Source organism: Corythoichthys intestinalis, chromosome 3, assembly GCF_030265065.1.
Source record: "Corythoichthys intestinalis isolate RoL2023-P3 chromosome 3, ASM3026506v1, whole genome shotgun sequence".
NCBI lineage: Eukaryota > Metazoa > Chordata > Actinopteri > Syngnathiformes > Syngnathidae > Corythoichthys > Corythoichthys intestinalis.
The window spans coordinates 65,371,983-65,392,170 of NC_080397.1; the positions used below are offsets into that span (position 1 = coordinate 65,371,983).

Genomic DNA, 20,188 nt, shown 5'->3' on the forward strand with positions numbered 1-20,188 from the left:
TTGAAAAAATGAGAAAAAAAAAAAAAGAAACGTAACACCAGTTACTTTGCCAAGTAACTAATTACTCTTACATTCAGGTAACTGAGTTACTAACAATTACTTTTTGGGAGAAGTCATTTGTAACTGTAATTAATTACTTTTGAAAAGTAAGATTAACAACATTGGTCATATAGATGAAGTCTGCAAAATGAAAAGTGACGAAAGCGGAGATTTTGTTTTCAGGGTCCCCCCAGGATTGATAAATATAAATTCAAGACTTAAGATCTTTTATAATGCCATTTCAACTGAAAATTAATACTTTTCTTGCACCCATTATTTGGATAATATTGAATCATATTAAAAAAATAAAGCACTGGACATCAAATTTAACCACTATTACTAAGTGTGTTTGACAAAAGAATGCACATTTATTGAAGGTACAATTAAAACACATTTAAATATAAGGTATTTAAGAATTTTTTTCCCCCAGGATAAAATGGATTTTACACTATTATTGTAAAGCAACTTCAGAAATTACATTTGCAATACAACAGGTTTCCCTTTTAAGAGGACCTAGTCAAGGTGGTAGGTAAGGGATTGTCAAGTTGGTCACCTTAACTGTAAAGTGATTGCAATTGGCAGTGAAAGTTGAAAAAACAGCCACTAAATGGCAGTAGTTTACCATTAATTACCACAAAATAAAAAAGCTACACATGACCATTAATCGTTTTTTTCTAATCACATTACAAGAAGTATACAAAACACAAGTTTATCCTTTGTTAGCAATTGAAGACATTTCTTTTAATCAGATAAAGAAAATCCATACTCTTATTCAATCAAGAAAAACATTTAAATATACCAGGAGGTGTTTTACTATCACCTACATTATAATTTGCCTATCACCATGCCATGTTATTCAGATCAACGTTACCCTGCATTCTTTCCAATAATAGTGTCAACCGTGCTTGTATATCTGAGGGTGATGGTGGATCTACGACTCCGGTTTATCCATGCTAAGGCTAGTGCACCTGCCAATACCCCATTGAACATGGCTAACTCTTGAGTTAAAACTGCGAAATTCACTTTCATTCGAAAGGCAAACCGTGCAGAAATACATTATTGCATCTAACACATTTTAATTGGAGAAATTGGCAACTTACTTTGAAATGTTAAGCAGGTTCACTGCCTTTGCATGACCCATATACTGCGACCCAAAGTGTCTGGATGCGACTTGGTCGCCGATCCAATACCTCACATGCTGGTCCAACTGTTTGGACTTGGTTGTCTTGTTGAGGCTTTCGTCGAACATAACAACTCAGGCATCTGAGCAGTTCCTTGCATTATCACACAGTACTGTGCGATTGCCTGCTGTTGTGATGTTGATGCTAATAATCAGAGGTTGCGCTAGACTTTTTCGTTGTCTGTCATTTTGACTGACAGGGTCATAAAAATCCGGTCATAATCTATTTTTACCCATCACTTAAATTTTTTAAATGATAATAATGACATATTCAATTGCAGTGTTGGTCAAAAGCGGCGCGTTACTTACTCAACTCTGAAGAAATTGAAGAAACTACCAGCCATGTTGTGTCTACTCTCTGCTCTGTTGATTTGTCATCCAAGACTCGGGGTGCGTTCAGGTTTGAGAATAGCGCACGTACTTCTGACTCCAAGCTGTTTGTCCCTGCTCATTCAATTAGGCTACGTTCATACTACAGGTCTTAATGCACAAATCCGATTTTTTTGTCATATCCGTTTTTTTGGCGTGCCCGTTCAGACTGCTTTTGTCCATTGAGACCATTCAAGTATTACGCATGCTCTCTAATTCGCAGTCCGACACGCGCCGGTGCGCAGAAGCATCATAACAAATGACAAGTCATCCGTCATTCCAGGGATATCATATTTTGCTTTTCAAAAGGAGGAGACAAATAACAGACATAAATAATCCCCTTTAGGCTTATATTCACAGTTTATATGGATCGATAGCATGCACGCACTGTCCGTGCATGTCACATTCGCATACGGGCAGTTTGCCCCGACTCTCCAAGACGGGCTGCAGCCAGACCCCTCTCCCGACTCTCGGCCGTGTAGGAAATGTTGAAATATAGCTCACATAGAGCAGAGAGAAAACCGATCATTCTCATGCTTATCCTCAACCCATTTTTATTTTTTTATGACTGTTGTCAAGCCCGGCCCTTCCCCAAAAGCCGTGTTCACTGCAAGCTAGGCGCTAATAACGCACAGCTGAAATCGGATTTGGGACACTGGACGGTACAGACCGCCGTGACAGTCTGGAAAAATGTGGCCCAGATCGGATTTGAACCACATACAAAAATGACCCAGATCGGATTTGAAATGGTCAACTTCTATGCGACTTGTCCCGTTCAGACCGTCAAGTTAATGCCTGACTCGAGTCGGAAAAACACGAAAAAATTGGATTCGTGCATAAAGACCTGTAGAATGAACATAGCCTTACACGATGCTCTCCAAAGCTTCCTAACGTTTCCGTGTTTGCTACACCTGAATGCTAGTTCGGACATTTTTCCGAGTAAGGCCAACGACGTCATGCATAAAGAGAGACAATAGCTAATTAATATGCTCACTCGCCATCCTGTGGTCTGGGGTGTGAATTGCAACCTGTCAAAATGACGGATGGACTTCAGTTTTTTCCATCACCGTTTTAAAAAAACGGTCAATGACGGAAAATATTCAGTTAACGCAACCCCTGCTAATGATGCTAACGGCGTGCACGCACGAGGTGCAGTGCATCGTAAAAATTGTACGCGTCATCTTCGTTATGGATTAAAAAAAAAAAAAACTTTGTCACGGATATAATTTAGGTTGCACTGAGATGTTCTTGAAAATTAAAACCACGGTGAAAAAATTCCAGACTTACGACAGCTAATTTAATACTTTTCATACCTTTAATAATGGAAAACTAAATTCAATGCTTTTTTAATACTTTTAATAACCCCCAGGTACCCTGATTTTGCCCTTTTGTTGCCGAACAGAGAATGGTCCAAAAAAGAAAAAATATCCAGGAGCAGCAGTTCTGTGGGCGGAAATGCCTTGTTGATGCCAGAGGTCAGAGGAGAATGGCCAGTATGGTTCGAGCTGATAGAAAGGCAACAGTGACTCAAATAACCACCCGTTACAACCAAGGTAGGCAGAAGAGCATCTCTGAACGCACAGTACGTCGAACTTTGAGGCAGATGGGCTACAGCAGCAGAAGACCACGCCGGGTGCCACTCCTTTCAGCTAGGAACAGGAAACTGAGGCTACAATTTGCACAAGCTCATTGAAATGGGACAATAGAAGATTGGAAAAACGTCGCCTGGTCTGATGAGTCTTGAATTCTGCTGTGACATTCGGAGGGTCAGAATTTGGCGTCAACAACATGAAAGCATGGATCCATCCTGCCTTGTATCAACGGTTCAGCCTGGTGGTGGTGGTCTAATGGTGTGGGGAATATTTTCTTGGCACTCTTTGGGCCCTTTGGTACCGATTGAGCATCGTTGGAACGCCACAGCCTATCTGAATATTGTTGCTGACCATGTCCATCCCTTTATGACCACAATGTTCCCAACTTCTGATGGCTACTTTCAGCAGGATAATGCGCCATGTCATAAAGCTGGAATCATCTCAGACTGGTTTCTTGAACATGACAATGAGTTCGCTGTACTCAAAGGGCCTCCAAAGTCACCAGATCTCAATCCAATAGAGCATCTTTGGGATGTGTTGGAACAGGAGATTCGCATCATGGATGTGCAGCCGACAAATCTGCACCAACTGTGTGATGCCATTATGTCAATATGAACCAAACTGTCTGAGGAATGCTTCCAGCACCTTGTTGAATCTATGCCACAAAGAATTGAGGTAGTTCTGAAGGCAAAAGGGGGTCCAACCCATTACTAGCACGGTGTACCTAATAAAGTGGCCGGTGAGTTTATTTTTTTATTATATTATGTATTAGGATATATGTATATATTTTGCCCAAATGGGAGCGTCCATGATCCTAATAAATTTAATAATGATTTAAAAATATATATAATTATACTAATTATTTTATTAAATAAAAATGCACTTTGATACGACGCACATAAAGGCAACTTCCATTTTAAAAAATCGTTAGAAAGTTGTATGGACTTACAATCCGCTAGCTTGTTGTTTCTTGTTGTCTTCGAAAATTACACTTGTGTGACGGCGCTTCAAGTGTTCGTTCATAGCCGACGTGCTACCGTGGTATGCGAGTTCAGCTTAGCAAAGAGTACACAAAGTGGCACCCTCCATATTTTCCTTGAAATTATTCCATGCTCTGGTTATTCTGGTCCACTTTTTTGGCTTTATGCCGCTTTCGCGTGTTACCATCTCTGCACTTTTTGGAAATTGGCGGTGTTTTCAACTCCTCACCGGCGATTCACTTGGCTCGTTGTCGTCAGTTTGTCTGGGTTCGTCCGATTTCCTCCACAGGAAGGCGGCGGCGTGCATAAAAATGCCGAGAGCCGTCGGATGGCTCTTTATGATACTTTTATTGACCAAAACAAAAACATGGGGCATGAAGCCACTCAACTCTACTCGCCGATCTCGCTCACTCTCTCTCGCTCGCTCGCCCACTTTCTTCCTCTTTGCTCAATCTGACAACGCCGGTCACATTAAAATAACAGCGGGCCCCTTGGGGGTGCCAGTAACAACCGCTTGTATCGCAAGCGCCTGCCATTCTAAACTTTATCCGCATGTAATTTTTTTTAACCCGTCATTACCCGTCGACGGTATGTTTTGCCCGTCAACGCATTTACGTCATCGATGACGTAGACGACGTCGACTAGTCGGGACAGCTCTAGTCCATTTCATTCCGGAGCATAAAATATCGCGTGTACAATGAAATAAACACGCTTTTTCGTGTCACAGGCACTTTAAAAACAAACAGTAAAAGTTTGAAATTAGAGTTGCTCCGATCCGATATTTGGATCGGAGCAAACGCCGATATGGGCAAAAAAATGCGCATCGGTATCGGATCGGCCGACACAGAAAAATTACGATCCAGACTTCCGATCCAGTTTTTTTTTTATAGTCCGGTCCGGGTTTTCCAGCGCACCGATTTACATAATCCATTCCAGTTTTTGCTTCGGTTTCCCTAAAATCCGGTTCGCATTTTACGGCACACCTTCAACAAACTACATTACCTTCTCCCAATTTACCGAGAGACTATCGGTAAAAATGTCAGCTGTGTGGGATCATTTCACCTTAAAGGACGACAAAGAAGAAGAGGCAGAGTGCAACATATGCCACAATAAAGTCAAGCGTGGTGGTAAAGTTGTAAGAAGTTTTGATACAACCAACCTAATCAAGCATTTAACGTTAGAGTATGTTAAAAAAAAACGAAGACAAAAAGAAAAGTCCTACGCAACTAACACTGGCAGAAACTTTTGCTATGCGTGACAAACTGGCCCCGACAGTCCCAAAGCCCAGGGAATAACAAGAGTCATTGCCGAAGTCATTCTGGATGATGAGCCATCATCTCTCGTGAGTAAAGACGCACCATCCAACACTTAAAACCACGGTACAACATGCCCAGCCGTCATTACGTCCTTGAGCGATTCGGCCGTGGAAGATTCAAGAACGATTTACAAACATCCAAATTCCGATTATTGAAATGTCAGGTAAAGCGGAACTAATACACAGCGCGGTCTTCGGGACGCAATGAGAAACGGACCGCATTGCGTCCCGAGAGTAAACATCATGCCTGTCATCAGTGTTGTTAATAACGGCGTTACAATATAACGGCGTTACTAACGGCGTTATTTTTTTCAGTAGTGGGTAATCTAATTAATTACTTTTCTCATCTTGGCAACGCCGTTACCGTTACTGAGGACGGAAAGGCATGCGTTACTATGCGTTACTATATTGGTCGAAAAGTCTGAGGGAGACTGACTCACCTAGACGAAAGAGCAGAGCAGGAGCGGGGAGGAGGCAAGAAAGTTGTGACGCCGAGCAAACGCGATGCTAGGTAGCTCCAATAATACATGTTGTAGCCGATAGCCGACAAACTACGCCCGCATGTTATGGTAGATATGGTAGACATGGTAGATATCACATGTACTGTGTATAGATATAACTAGATGCAAAATGACAGCCGCCATCTTAAAGCAGTAGGCTTTTTAGGACGGCTCTCTTGTAGAGAACCTTCCTCGCGAACCTAAGTAACTTTTTAACTAAAATACTTCTAAATCGGCAAAATCTTGATTTGAATCTATCTTTAAATGATGAAACAGTTTTAAAACTTTCATATGTCGAAAGTAGAGAGAAGGGAACTAATGCAATAATGGGAGCAATTTTAACAACTTTTAACAGTTGATTCAGGGTAAAGGGTAAATTAGGGTAAAGAATTGGGCTCGGGCCAATTGTACCAAAAACCTCCACAAAAAACTTCACATAGTATGGCCAATGTTTTTGTTTTTTTTTGAGGAAAAAAAAAAAAAAGTAATTATCACCAATTACTTTGCCAAGTAACTAATTACTCTTACATTCAGGTAATTGAGTTAGTAACGCAATTACTTTTTGGGAGAAGTAATTTGTAACTATAATTAATTACTTTTTTTCAGTAAGATTAACAACACTGCCTGTCATAGACACGGGTAATGCCAATGCTCAACTCACGGCTTTAGCTCAACTCATGTCGCTAGATAAAAAACTCAAGAATACCTGACTGCTGCTGACAGCCGCTACAAACTACGTCAACATCGTTTTACTGTAGATAATAGATATCATATGTATATAGTACTAGATGCAAAATGACAGACTCGACGGCGCATGACAAACCATTTATTGAAAAATAGATGCGTTAGTAAACAGCCGCCATCTTAAAGCAGAAGACTTCCATAGAAGGCTGTTGTAGTGAACCTAATTAACTTTTTATCTAAAATACTCTTAAATCGGAAAAATCTTCACTTGAATCTATCTTCAAAACAGTTTTAAAACTTTCACATGTTGAAAGTAGACAGAAGGGAAATTATGGAATAACGGGAGCAATTTTAACAACTAACAGTTGATTTGAAAAAATTCATTAATTGAATGTAGTTTAAAAATGCTGATACAGAATGGGGACTTGAGTATTTTATTGACTGTTTTAAAATATTAACTTGATACTGAAATAGTAGTTTATTTAAACCTGAGAAGCTTTTTAAACAATTTTTATCACTAATGCACGAAACATTAAAAGCATTTAATAGCTTGGGGGGTTTGTGGGATTTTCCACTGAGGTTGTTTGTGCGTTTTGCTTTTTTAAGACAGTTTACAATATTATTTGCATGTTTTACTGACTGACTATGCCATTTCTGTTTGTTATTTATAATGTTTTGTGTTTGTCACTGAATAAACAGGTCCGTTTCTTGTTACCAACCATTGTGTGTTATTCAAACTCACCAAATTCCGCTGGCAAGTTGTTATCAAGAGTACTAAAACCCTTTTCAACATGAGTTTGACAACTAAGTAAAGAGGCTAAATAACTTTAAACTTTAAGACATGCTCAGATTGGCCGGTATCAGTATCGGCCAGTGTTCGGCCGTTTATGCTTTTGTGGCTTTTTCCCCGCCAAAAGGGATCCGAAACGAGAACACACTGGATAACTCGGCTTGTGCTTACAGTAAATTGTTGTTTTTTTATTGTTGATTTTTTGGAGTAGTAAATAGCAAACACCAAGCAGGTTATAAACCTATAAATGCAAGCAAAGAATGTATATATGGTTATAAATATACAAATAATAATATGCTAAATACAAATATATACAAAGCTTCTTCATATATAAATGAATAAATAATACCCTGTGCATACTACATATAATTCATTCACAATTAAGTTGCTCAGATTGCAATAACCAAATATGATGCATCATTTTAAAATTACATTTTACATTTTTTAACCGTTCAATCGGTATTCTTTAGGCAATAGCTGCATCATTTAGACCAGGGGTGTCCAAACTTTTTGCAAAGGGGGCCAAATTTGGTGTTGTAAAAATGTGGGAGGCCGACCTTGGCTGACGTAACTTACGTAGAAGAATATATTTAAGCAAATGTTAGCAAGACATTCTGTGTATCACATTTGCTTTATTTTTTTTTAATTAATAATTTCAACAATCTCGCAACTATCCTTTGTGGCATTCTCTTTCAACTCTCGAGCTCTTGCGAAATACTGCTGCTGTGAAATTAAACTAGCTTCGAGTTGCTTCAATTTCTCGCTGCGTATCTTCCCTGTAATCTTGTCGTACACGTCAGAATGTCTTGTTTGGTAATACCGCCTCACATTGAACTCTTTAAAAACAGCGACTGTCTTTTTGCAAATGAGACAGACACAGTTGTTGCGTATTTTAGTGAAGAAATAGTCCAATTTCCACCTATCCTTGAAGCGTCGGCCAACGCAGTCAACTTTCTTTTTTTTGTTAATTATCGCCATTTTAGGAAATTGGAAGTAAAGGGTCACACAGGGTAATGTTGCTTAAGAGTGCTGCTGCCTTTTAATGGGTGAATTAGGAGCAACATTTAGTGTGTAAACTACTTCATATGCTGGTAGCAATACTGCTAACCAAAGTCTATGTGCGGGCCAGACGTTATTGACTTTATGACAGAGGCTGGGGGCCGGCTAACATTTGACCACGGGCCGCATTTGGCCCCTGGGCCGGACTTTGGACATGTCTGATTTAGACACTTCAACAAGTCACAACGCCGTCCAATGCTTGGAAAAGGTGGCGGCTAATGGCATGAGGTAATATAGTTTTTTCACACAAGCACTCAGATTAAAAAGCACCGATACAGCGGGTCCCGAGACTACAATACCCATAATTCACTGCGTGACCTGTACCGCTCGCTGATTCGCTGCGAGATTGACTCAGTGGCTACGCTAAACCAACGCGCGAGTCGTCAACTGTCAACTCTCAGCGGATCTCGTAACACACAAACTGGAAGGCTATCAAGCGATCGCCATGAAAGAAACACCGAACCGTCCAAAAGCAATGCAGTAGGTGAAAATACATAACATAAATACAGTGCCTTGCAAAAGTATTCGGCCCCCTTGAACCTTGCAACCTTTCGCCACATTTCAGGCTTCATACATAAAGATATGAAATTTAATTTTTTTGTCAAGATTCAACAACAAGTGGGACACAATCATGAAGTGGAACAAAATGTATTGGATAATTTAAACTTTTTTAACAAATAAAAAACTGAAAAGTGGGGCGTGCAATATTATTCGGCCCCCTTGCGTTAATACTTTGTAGCGCCACCTTTTGCTCCAATTACAGCTGCAAGTCACTTGGGGTATGTTTCTATCAGTATTGCACATCGAGAGACTGACATTCTTGCCCAGTCTTCCTTGCAAAACAGCTCGAGCTCAGTGAGGTTGGATGGAGAGTGTTTGTGAACAGCAGTCTTCAGCTCTTTCCACAGATTCTCGATTGGATTCAGGTCTGGACTTTGACTTGGCCATTCTAACACCTGGATACATTTATTTTTTAACCATTCCATTGTAGATTTGGCTTTATGTTTTGGATCACTGTCCTGTTGGAAGATAAATCTCCGTCCCAGTCTCAGGTCTTGTGCAGATACCAACAGGTTTTCTTACAGAATGTCCCTGTATTTGGCTGCATCCATCTTCCCGTCAATTTTAACCATCTTCCCTGTCCCTGCTGAAGAAAAGCAGGCCCAAACCATGATGCTGCCACCACCATGTTTGACAGTGGGGATGGTGTGTTCAGGGTGATGAGCTGTGTTGCTTTTACGCCAAACATATCGTTCTGCATTGTGGCCAAAAAGTTCAATTTTGGTTTCATCTGACCAGTGCACCTTCTTCCACATGTTTGGTGTGTCTCCCAGGTGGCTTGTGGCAAACTTTAAACGAGACTTTTTATGGATATCTTTGAGAAATGGTTTTCTTCTTGCCACTCTTCCATAAAGGCCAGATTTGTGCCGTGTACGACTGATTGTTGTCCTATGGACAGACTCTCCCACCTCAGCTGTAGATCTCTGCAGTTCATCCAGAGTGATCATGGGCCTCTTGGCTGCATCTCTGTTTTCTCCTTGTTTGAGAATAAAGTTTGGAAGGACGGCCGGGTCTTGGTAGATATGCAGTGGTCTGATGCTCCTTCCATTTCAATATGATGGCTTGCACAGTGCTCCTTGAGATGTTTAAAGCTTGGGAAATCTTTTTGTATCCAAATCCGGCTTTAAACTTCTCCACAACAGTATCTCGGACCTGCCTGATGTGTTCCTTGGTTTTCATAATGCTCTCTGCACTTTGAACAGAACCCTGAGACTATCACAGAGCAGGTGCATTTATACGGAGACTTGATTACACACAGGTGGATTCTATTTATCATCATCGGTCATTTAGGACAACATTGGATCATTCAGAGATCCTCACTGAACTTCTGGAGTGAGTTTGCTGCACTGAAAGTATAGGGGCCGAATAATATCGCACGCCCCACTTTTCAGTTTTTTTATTTGTTAAAAAACTTTAAATTATCCAATAAATGTTGTTCCACTTCACGATTGTGTCCCACTTGTTGTTGATTCTTGACAAAAAAATTAAATTTCATATCTTTATGTTTGAAGCCTGAAATGTGGCGAAAGGTTGCAAGATTCAAAGGGGCCGAATACTTTTGCAAGGCACTGTACAAGCAAATGAGCACAAACTCACCGGCGGTGCGTGTCTCTTTCGCCAACGTGAACGTAAATGACTACCACGCCGACCCAGCTTCCGCTTAAATGCGAATCCACACCCCTTTCCGACTGACAGTGAATTAACCCTTTCTCGGACAAGATCGCAGGTGAGGCACAATTTAAACACGTTTAACCTAGCGGACGCAACAGCCAGTATCAGATCGGAAGTGCAAAACAATATCAGTATCGGATCGGAAGTGCAAAAACCTGGATCGGGACATCCCTATTTGAAATCAATTCTAAAATGGACCGGAAGCCAGTGGAGTGATGATAGCAAGGGGGTAATATGTTCATGTCTAGGGGCATCTGTTAAAAATCGAGCAGCAGCATTTTGAACAAGTTGGAGACGAGAAATCTAGGACTTGGGAATACCAACATAAAGTGCGTTGCAGTAATTCAGCCTTGAAATTATAAAAGCGTGAATTCTTTTTTCAAGGTCGTGGCGAGTAAGAAAAGGCTTCACTTTGGCCAAGAGACGGAGGTGGAAAAAACAGATTTTTAACATGCGTCTTAAAAAAGGGCAGGGCCGTTCCTGACCAATTTGGTTCCCGAGGCAACACATTTGTTGGCCCCCCCCCCCCATTTTCACCACATATATTTAAACACTCACATTGAAAAAGCACATTATCTCTTTGTAACTTATTATATTAAAAAACACAACGAACAAGTGCAGAAATTAAAAGAAAAATGCTGGAATAACTATTCAAAAACACCAATAAAAACACTTCAAAAATAAATGCATTAAATAAATTATAATTGTTATGCCATATATGATTAACACCTGCCCACACAAACCTATATAAAGACACACAGAACACTTTAAAAAGAAACTTTTTTTTTTTTTTTTCACCTTGACCTATAACCTTACTCAGCTTGTCTTTACTGATGTAAAAGTATCTATTGCACTTTCATATGACAGTTGTTTTGGAAGGTGCACTTCTTTCCTGGACTTGGTGGGCTTGGACTTGGTGCTGATTTGGATAAGTACGCTGTAAAAGATGGCCCAGGATGTACAGAGGTAGAAGGAAAATATTTCAGAAGAACATCAATAAAGAGAAGGAAGTGGAATGTTACATTATGTTAGTCAAATAGTTGTTGATCGTAAAACTAGCAAGACATAACCATAATAGCGCCTAAATTCTGGCAGCCTACTGTACCTGTCTATTGGATCTGGCCACTATCTTTGATAGGCGCAGTTAAAAGAAAATAAATTCTTGAAGCACGGCAACTACACAGGACTATCCAATAATTTAATTTTTTATTCAATATATGATAGCAAAAAAAAAAAAAAAATTGAATATGTTTTTACACGAACTTGATCGCCATTTTAAGGAATTAATGACACATTTAATAACAAATGTTTGCATTTAAATCCGTGGCACTTTTAGTCCCCCATACCACAGAACTTTAAAATTATTAATTGCATATTTAATGGTGTATTTATTTAAATAACTTTGGCACTTTTAGGCAAGGCAAATTTATTTGAAAAGCACAATTTAACACAAGGTAAAAGTGGTTCACATCACATAAATAAGCAAGACAATTTTAGTCTCCTATACACTTTGTCTAAATTTCTCTAAAATTGGAGGGGGAGTAAATTTAACTGAAACTAATCCACAGCTGGCTGAATACAGAAAAGATTTCTAGAACAAAAGCCTAGCTAATGGTACAGTATAATTTAGCTTTAGCACTAAGTCATATAAACTCTATGTAAATAACCGCTAGCTTGCAGTTGCGCCAAGTCTACGTGCTTATGCTGTTGAAAAAAATCATCACAATAAACCTGTTTTTCTTCACGTCTTTGCTCTCTTCTTTCTTTTTCTTCTGACTCGGAGGGCTTCTTTTCATGAAGTTGACTTGTCACCGTAACGTCGCTCAATTGCAAAGTAGAAAAACAGCCCCTTCAGGTAGCTCGCTGGTCTGCTGGGTGGTGAGAGAGACTAGGGTCTGTGGTGAAATTATCGCATGACAGGAAAAAGTGAAACGAGCAGAAGGCACACTAGAAAAATGATTTCATTAATATTTAAAGACTTATTATGAACGGTTTTGTTGTTTTATTTGTTTTATTGCTTTGTATAATTATTTGAATACTGCTATCATCAAATATTTGAATATTTTTCTTGACGCCATGGACGCTGGTGCGCGCTTAGGCGGTTGCTTAGCTCGCCTTATGGGCGGCACGGGTCTGAAAAAGGGAGCCAGAGCGCCAGAGTTGGGCTCAAGGGCATTTAACATACAAGGTGTGCCAAAAGCAATATATTCAGTTTGCTTTCGTTAAGATGTAAAACGTTTTGTGCTAGCCACTGCTTCACATCGGATATGCACTCCATTAATTTAGTGAGAGCAGTTTGTTCGTTGGGTCTCAGGGGGAGATACAGCTGCAGGTCATCAGCATAAAAATGGAAAGAGATATTATGTTTTTTAGGGCTGTCAAACGATTAAAATTTTTAATCTAGTTAATTACAGCTTAAAAATTAATTAATCGTAATTAATCGCAATTAATCGCAATTCAAACCATGTATAAAATGTGCCATATTTTTCTGTAAATTATTGTTGGAATGGAAAGATAAGACACAAGATGTATATACAGTGGTACCTCTACATACGATCGCTTCGACACACGAACTTTTCCACATCCGACGTAAATTTGACTCGCCATTTGTTTCTACATCCGACGACATGCTCGAAATAAGACGACAATGGCAGCACCGCAGACGAATGCACGGCGGATTTTCTTGTGTGACAAATCAACACTGGTTTCAGAAAAGGTTGGTACAGGTGGTGAAACAAGGAAAAAAAGGTTGGTACAGGTGGTGAAACAAGGAAAAAGTTGAAGCTTACCTTCTAAATGAAGATGCAAATGACAGAAAAATATGAGCGTAGGGTGGGCATCCGTGAAATGGCTCAACAATACATCTCCACGGTCCTCCTCCGACCATCGTTCGCCAGTCTTTATAAGTTAAGCTGACAATTCTTATTGTGCTAACATCTCCAGAGAAATCGCCAACTTCGCCACGTTTTTATCATTTATTTCACAACTTATACAAAACAAAAACACCTTCTGTCTGCCGCAATTGACGGTGTTCTCAAGAAAACATTCAAAGTGAAAGTGAAACTCAAGATCACCGGTCTGTCTCTGGCACGTCAGCCCCGCGGTGCGTTCAGGGTCAGCAAAAAACGTCCGCCACATTAGAACCCCATTCGTTACATTAATACAGGAATTATTGTTATTATTATTATTATTATTATTATTCCGATTTTGATTTATAATTTATTTGTTTTGCTATGTGTAATTGCCATTTGTAATAGTACCAGCAGTATTTTTTAAGGATTTAGTGAAGGTTTTTGGGCTGTGGAACGAATTAATGGAATTATAATGTATTCCTATGGGAAAATCCTGCTCGACATACGACCATTTCGACTTACAAACAAGGTCCTGGAACGGATTAACTTCGTATGTAGAGGTACCACTGCATATACATTCAACATACGGTACATAAGGACTAGGCCTGAACGATATATCGTTTAAACATCGCCATCGCGATGTGCGCATGTGCAATAGTCCCATCGCAAGGACGTGCGATAGTTTTTTCATTTCATTTTTTTTAATCCACAAACGTTTGTTTTGAGGAAGGAGCGGCAGGGAGAGCGCACAGCCTCTCATTCCCTCCAGCTCGCAGTCATCGGCTCCTCCCCCTCCCCTGCTTCAGCGGAGTGGAGGGAGGAGGGGCCGAACAGCGGAGTGGAGGGAGGAGGGGCCGAACAGCAGAGCGGAGGGAGGAGGGCCCGTTCTCAAAGTGAAAGCAAGCTAGCAACACGTTGGAGGAGAGAGGAAGACTGTATCCAAAAGGAGTTTTGGAAGTATTTTGGCGAGAACAAGACTATAAGGGACAAAAAACAGCCCTGTCGACAGTGCTTCGCCATGGTTACCTCAACAAGAAGTAATCTGTTGAACATGTGGGACCATTTAAAACGCAGGTATCTATGCATTCCTTCTACGAGCTTCCCATCAGAGGCTTTTTAGTACAGGTGGGAACATTGTTACGTGCCAACGTTCTTGTCTCAAGCCTGCAATGGTGGATAAACTAGTAGTCTTGGCCAAAAACCTATTAGACCCAGTTGAGAATTGCTGAGCAAGGAAGGTGGACGATATGCAGACAAATACATAACACAGCTGCAGGAATGTCTTTTCTTATTTTTATTCATGTGACAGCTATCAGGAAGGCAGGAAATTTGGGAGTTAAAATGGTTCTGTTATTCATCACAGTTATTTGCAGTTATTCAGTTCAATTATTTACAAGTTCAATCGAGTTTCTGTTTCTTTTACATTTAAATTAATTGTAAATCGTATTTTTCAAATAACTATATATAGTACAGCTGCACATAAAGTTTTGATACTTAATATTGTTGTTGAAATATTTTTACAACTTTGTTGCTGTTTTGCAGTTTTATATTGTTATATTTTGTGTAAACAACTCAGGGGACTAATGCACTTGCACTTTTATTTGACAGATTTAATATTTAAGTTCAAATATGTTGACAACTTCCTTGTTGTTTTACTGAGGTTTTTATTTATTGTTATAGTTTGTGAACAACTCTTATTTGTCATATTTAATAATTTTGTTCAAATATGTTTACAACTTTGTTGTTATTTTACAGAAGTTTTTATTTGTTATATTTTGTCAAAAACTTAGAGGACTAATGCACCTGCTCTTTTATTTGTCATTTAATGTATTTGCTGCTGTTGAAGTGTCAAATATTGTGTTCAATAAATTATCTATTTTGTGCAGACATGGCTTCCTGGATCCCTTCATACAGCAATCTTAATCATTCACAAATGAAACGGTATTGTATGACTACACCGTGGTCACGGTGTGTCATGCAAGGTATTTCCAAACAGCTATTCAAGTCATCTAGTGAAAATTTCTTTAAAAAAGATTTTTTAATATCGCAATATAATATCGCAATATATTGCACACCTCAAAAAAATCGCAACCATAGTTTTTTCCAATATCGTTCAGGCCTAATAAGGACTGTATTTGTTTATTATAACAATAAATCAACAAGATGGCATTAACATTATTAACATTCTGTTAAAGCGATCCGTGGATAGAAAGACTTGTAGTTCTTAAAAGAAAAATGTTAGTACAATTTATACAAAAACCCCTCTTAATGTTTTCGTTTCAATTAAATTTGTTAAATTTTCAATCAAAAAATAAACTAGTAGCCCGCCATTGTTGATGTCAATAATTACTTTATGCTCATGGGCGCTGAAGCCTATAAAATCAGTCGCACCCATGCGCCAGAAGCGGGCGGCAAAACTCCATAAAACACAATTAACAAGTGAGCGTTTCACTGTACCATCATTTAAATCTGTCTGAGCGGCATCTGCGTTAATTGCGTCAAATATTTTAACGTGATTAATTAAAAAAATTAACGCCCGTTAACGCGATAATTTTGACAGCCCTAGTTTTTTCATAACTGATCCTAAAGGTAGGATATAAAGTGCAAAGAGAACAGGCCCGAAAATAGAGCCTTATGGCACCCCACAAGACAGAAGTTTGTGAGGAGGAACATCTCCCAATCATTACCGAGAAGGTCTCAGGTACAATTTAAACCACTGTAGAGCATTACCACGGATACCTATAAAGTGTTCTAAATGAGATACAAGGACTGTGTGGTCAACTGTATCAAATGCTGCTGTGAAGTCTAGTCAAACAAGGATTGCTGGATTTCCATCATCTACAGAAAGGGCAATGTCGTTGTACACTTTTAACAGTGCTATGTCTGGACCTGAAGCCTGATTGGAACTTGTCAAGGGTGGAGTTTGCCTCTAAAAATGTTTGCAATTGAATTAAAACAACTTTTTCTAAAACTTTAGAAAGGAAAGACAAGTGGGAGACGGGTCTAAAATTGGACAGCACAGAGGAGTCAAGATTTTTTTCCGTAAGAAGGAGTCTGACTACAGCCTGTTTGAAGGCAGCTGGGACAGAACCAGAGCTGAGAGATAAAAAGTTACTTAGGTTCGCTAGGAAAGTTCACTGCAACAGAACCTTTCTGAGAAGTCTACTGCTTTAAGATGTTGGCTGTTGACTAACGCCGCAGAGTCTGTCATTTCTTATGTAGTGCTATATGCACGTGATATGTAGGCGTAGATTGTAGGCTGTCGGCTACAGTCAGGAAATATTAGAGTCATCTAGCCTAGCATCGCATTTGCTACAGCGTCACAAAAAACTCTTCTCTCTCAGTGTCTCTGACTTATCTCACGTCATCCAACCAACGTAGTAATGCATAGTAAAGGCTCATTGTCTCGTTGCAGAAACGGTAACAAAATCCGAACGGAGAAAAAAACGTAATGCACGAAAAACGTCCAGATTTTGAACGATGGGGTACACATTTAAAAATCAGTGCTCACTAGTACAAATTACGCCGAAACCGTACAACTTGACAGGTATGGGCCGGTGATTGGTTCTGATCAGCAAAACAGCCAGCAGGATTTGCTGACTGTCCAAGTCAGGGGTCGCGTTAACCGAATATTTTCCGTCGTTGACCAATTTTTTAAAACAGTGACGGAAAAAACTGAAGTCCACCTGTCATTTTGACAGGTTACAATTCATACTCCAGACCACAGGGTGGCGAGTTAGCGTATTAATTAGCTATTGTCTCTCTTGATGCATGACGTCATTGGCCTTACTCTGAAAAATGTCAAGGCAACTGAGTGTCCGAAGTTTCTTCAAAAAGCCCCAAAACGACGATGGTGTTGATGAAAGAGGTGAAAAAAACAGGGACTGCACAAGCGGGCACGCAATTCAAGTCCATGCGGACCAGGAGGAAGGTGTAAGACTCCTTTCAGGCCACAGCAGGTGAACTTTTAATTTCATTGTTCCATATGTAGCCTTACTTACAGGGGCCACAGTCAGCTGTTTTTCTCACTGCGGAGAAAAAGTTACATATTCATCTGCTTGATGTGTGATGGCACGGTGTGGATTCTCTGTGAAGCTTGTTCGGACAGAATATTGATTTAAAATGAATGAAAACTAAATACTAGTGATGGGACGAAATGGGCCGAGGTTCCGAAGCTTGTGTCGAGTAATGGGAGGGGTGTTTCCACGAAGCTTGTAGCGAGGCGCGCGTCATCTCGGCAGAACCCGGAAATGATGACGTGAGAAGCCTCGACGGCCGGATGAATCTAGTGACCGCTTCGGAAGTGATCCGACGTTCGGCGCGCATTGCAAACACAGTAGGCTACAGACTATGGTATAAATTGGTTGCAAAACGCAATGGCGATCGCCTGTTATCTCACATTTTGTGCATTTCGGGCTCCTGTACTTGTTACATCTGTGCGCAACAGTGCAACCAGTGCAATCTTTTTGCGAGCCTTGTCCTTTGCTTGCGATGGAACCTGCGCGAAAAAAACGATCCTCCCCTGTATGGGAACATTTTCATTTGATTGCTTTAAATAAGGTAAGGGAGAAGAACTACATTAATATAAATGTGAGTGTGTGTGTACCTATCTGAACCAAACATCAACAGAATGAACAATCCATTAGTGTACTAGGAGGCACAAAAGAATACCTATCCAAATTTATATAAACTGGCACTCACATTTATCTGCACCCCAGCTTCATCTGTGCCTTATGAAAGAATATTTTCTAAAGCTGGTGAAATATTGTCCAAAAAAAGAAACCGTTTAAAGCCAGCCACTGTGGGAAAGCTATTATTTCTCAACAAAAATGAATAACAAATTATCCTTACCACTTGTTGCATTTTGTTCACATACTAAATTACTAGCATAAGCACATTCATATCTTTGTCATAATCAAATAACCATTGAATTCTTAACAATGTTGACCTCTTGGGCTTCTAGACCACTTGATGGCGCCATAGAGTAAATGAAGCACCATGAAGCTTTGCTACATGTGCAAACCAATTGGCTGCAAAGCTTCATTGCTTCATGAGGCTTCATTTGGCCATCACTACTAAATACTATTGAATATGTTGAAGCGGTATGCAATGTTAAGAGTCTAGTTAGCTCGAATTGCTGTGTCCAGTCGCTGTAGCTCTGCTTTTCTCTGTGAACTCTCTATATTCAAGCCGGAACGCGCACGGCTCTTAAGTGTCTCTGTCACGTGACTGCGTCGTAGCCGCTAACGCGCTCGGCCAAATGGACACACAAGTACGCCAAACAAGTTATGCCAAACAAAGGGTCACCACAATGTCATTATCATCATTTTAAAAATTTAAGTGACAGGTAAAAATTAAGCTTGAGAACGATAAACCGATACGACCGGATATCCGGTTTAACAGGTGAGAGATACAGCTGTATCGATTGTAAAGTTACCATTCGACAGTAATTTGCCATTAAATATTCAACGAACCGATAGTAGAGCTATAATTCGGATATCGCGAGCGCAAGAATCGGCTTCTAATGCCTAATTCAATGCATTGCTTAATGGAATGATAATTTAGCTTTTACTTCACTTGCTGCGCTTGTGTCATTCACCACACAGCGCGCTTAGATTGAGACCGCACGCATGCTATAATATGGACAAGCACAACTCACCATATGGTTGCCTCTACTTCCCATGCATTTCGGCAGAACCGCTACTAGTCGCCGTCATTGCCCGATCGTCACGGGCGTGTCACAACGCGAGAGCTAACAAAACCATTGTAACGCACGCTCCATAGCTTTTTCTTCACAGCCCAAAACGAAAACGAAACCGGTAGTGGCAACGAAGCAACATGCTAAAACAATGGACAGTTTGAGCACCGACGCCAGCGACGTGCAGCGATTGATTTTCAACGCACCCAGGAAATACAAAAGTCGGACTTTGAAGTGAGGAAGGCAGCCAGATCTGTTCGCATGAGACAGAGGTAGTGTGAAGTGAGGAGCGGTACAGGGATCGTGAGTTTTTAACCCTGAAAAATAACCCACTACAATGGTGGAAAGGGCAGCACGCTCCTTTGGAGAGTTTTTTCCCACGAAACGCAGTCTACTTAAACATTAAAATGTGGATTAGTTTATCTTCCTCAAGAAAAAATCTGCCCTTCAAAAAAGATATGGACAGTGATGAGGAAGAAAAAAAATGTGGAAGCACAGGCATAAGTGAAAGACTCTGCTGTGTATAAGGTAAAAGTAATGATTATTGATCTGTCTGTCTAAAATGCCATGTTTTTATTCCCCCAATTATACCAGTGGTACAGCATAATTTATTATTTATTTATAATAACATTGGGGGTTTAATTTTTTTTTTCTACAGCTGCTGCATATAATTAATATTTTTTGTTGGTAAGATGTTTACGTTGAAAGTTTGCACTTAAATTGCTTACCTCTTGTGTTCGAAACACCAGGAAATACACTAATTGATTTACTGCACTTTATTGTTGTCTGTCACTGGAGTTTTATTTTATTATAAATCCCATCCAACAAAATGATGGTCATATAGTAAGCCTTATTTTTATTTTTTTCATAAAAAAATAAAACATAACATTGGTATGAA

General features: G+C 39.9%; 1 protein-coding gene across 1 annotated transcript in view; it reads right to left on the reverse strand.

The window, feature by feature from the left end:
• LOC130913546 (mitochondrial import receptor subunit TOM70-like) overlaps window positions 1–20,188 on the reverse strand; it is a 143,902-nt gene that overhangs the window by 91,388 nt on the left and 32,326 nt on the right. The window lies entirely within an intron of this gene.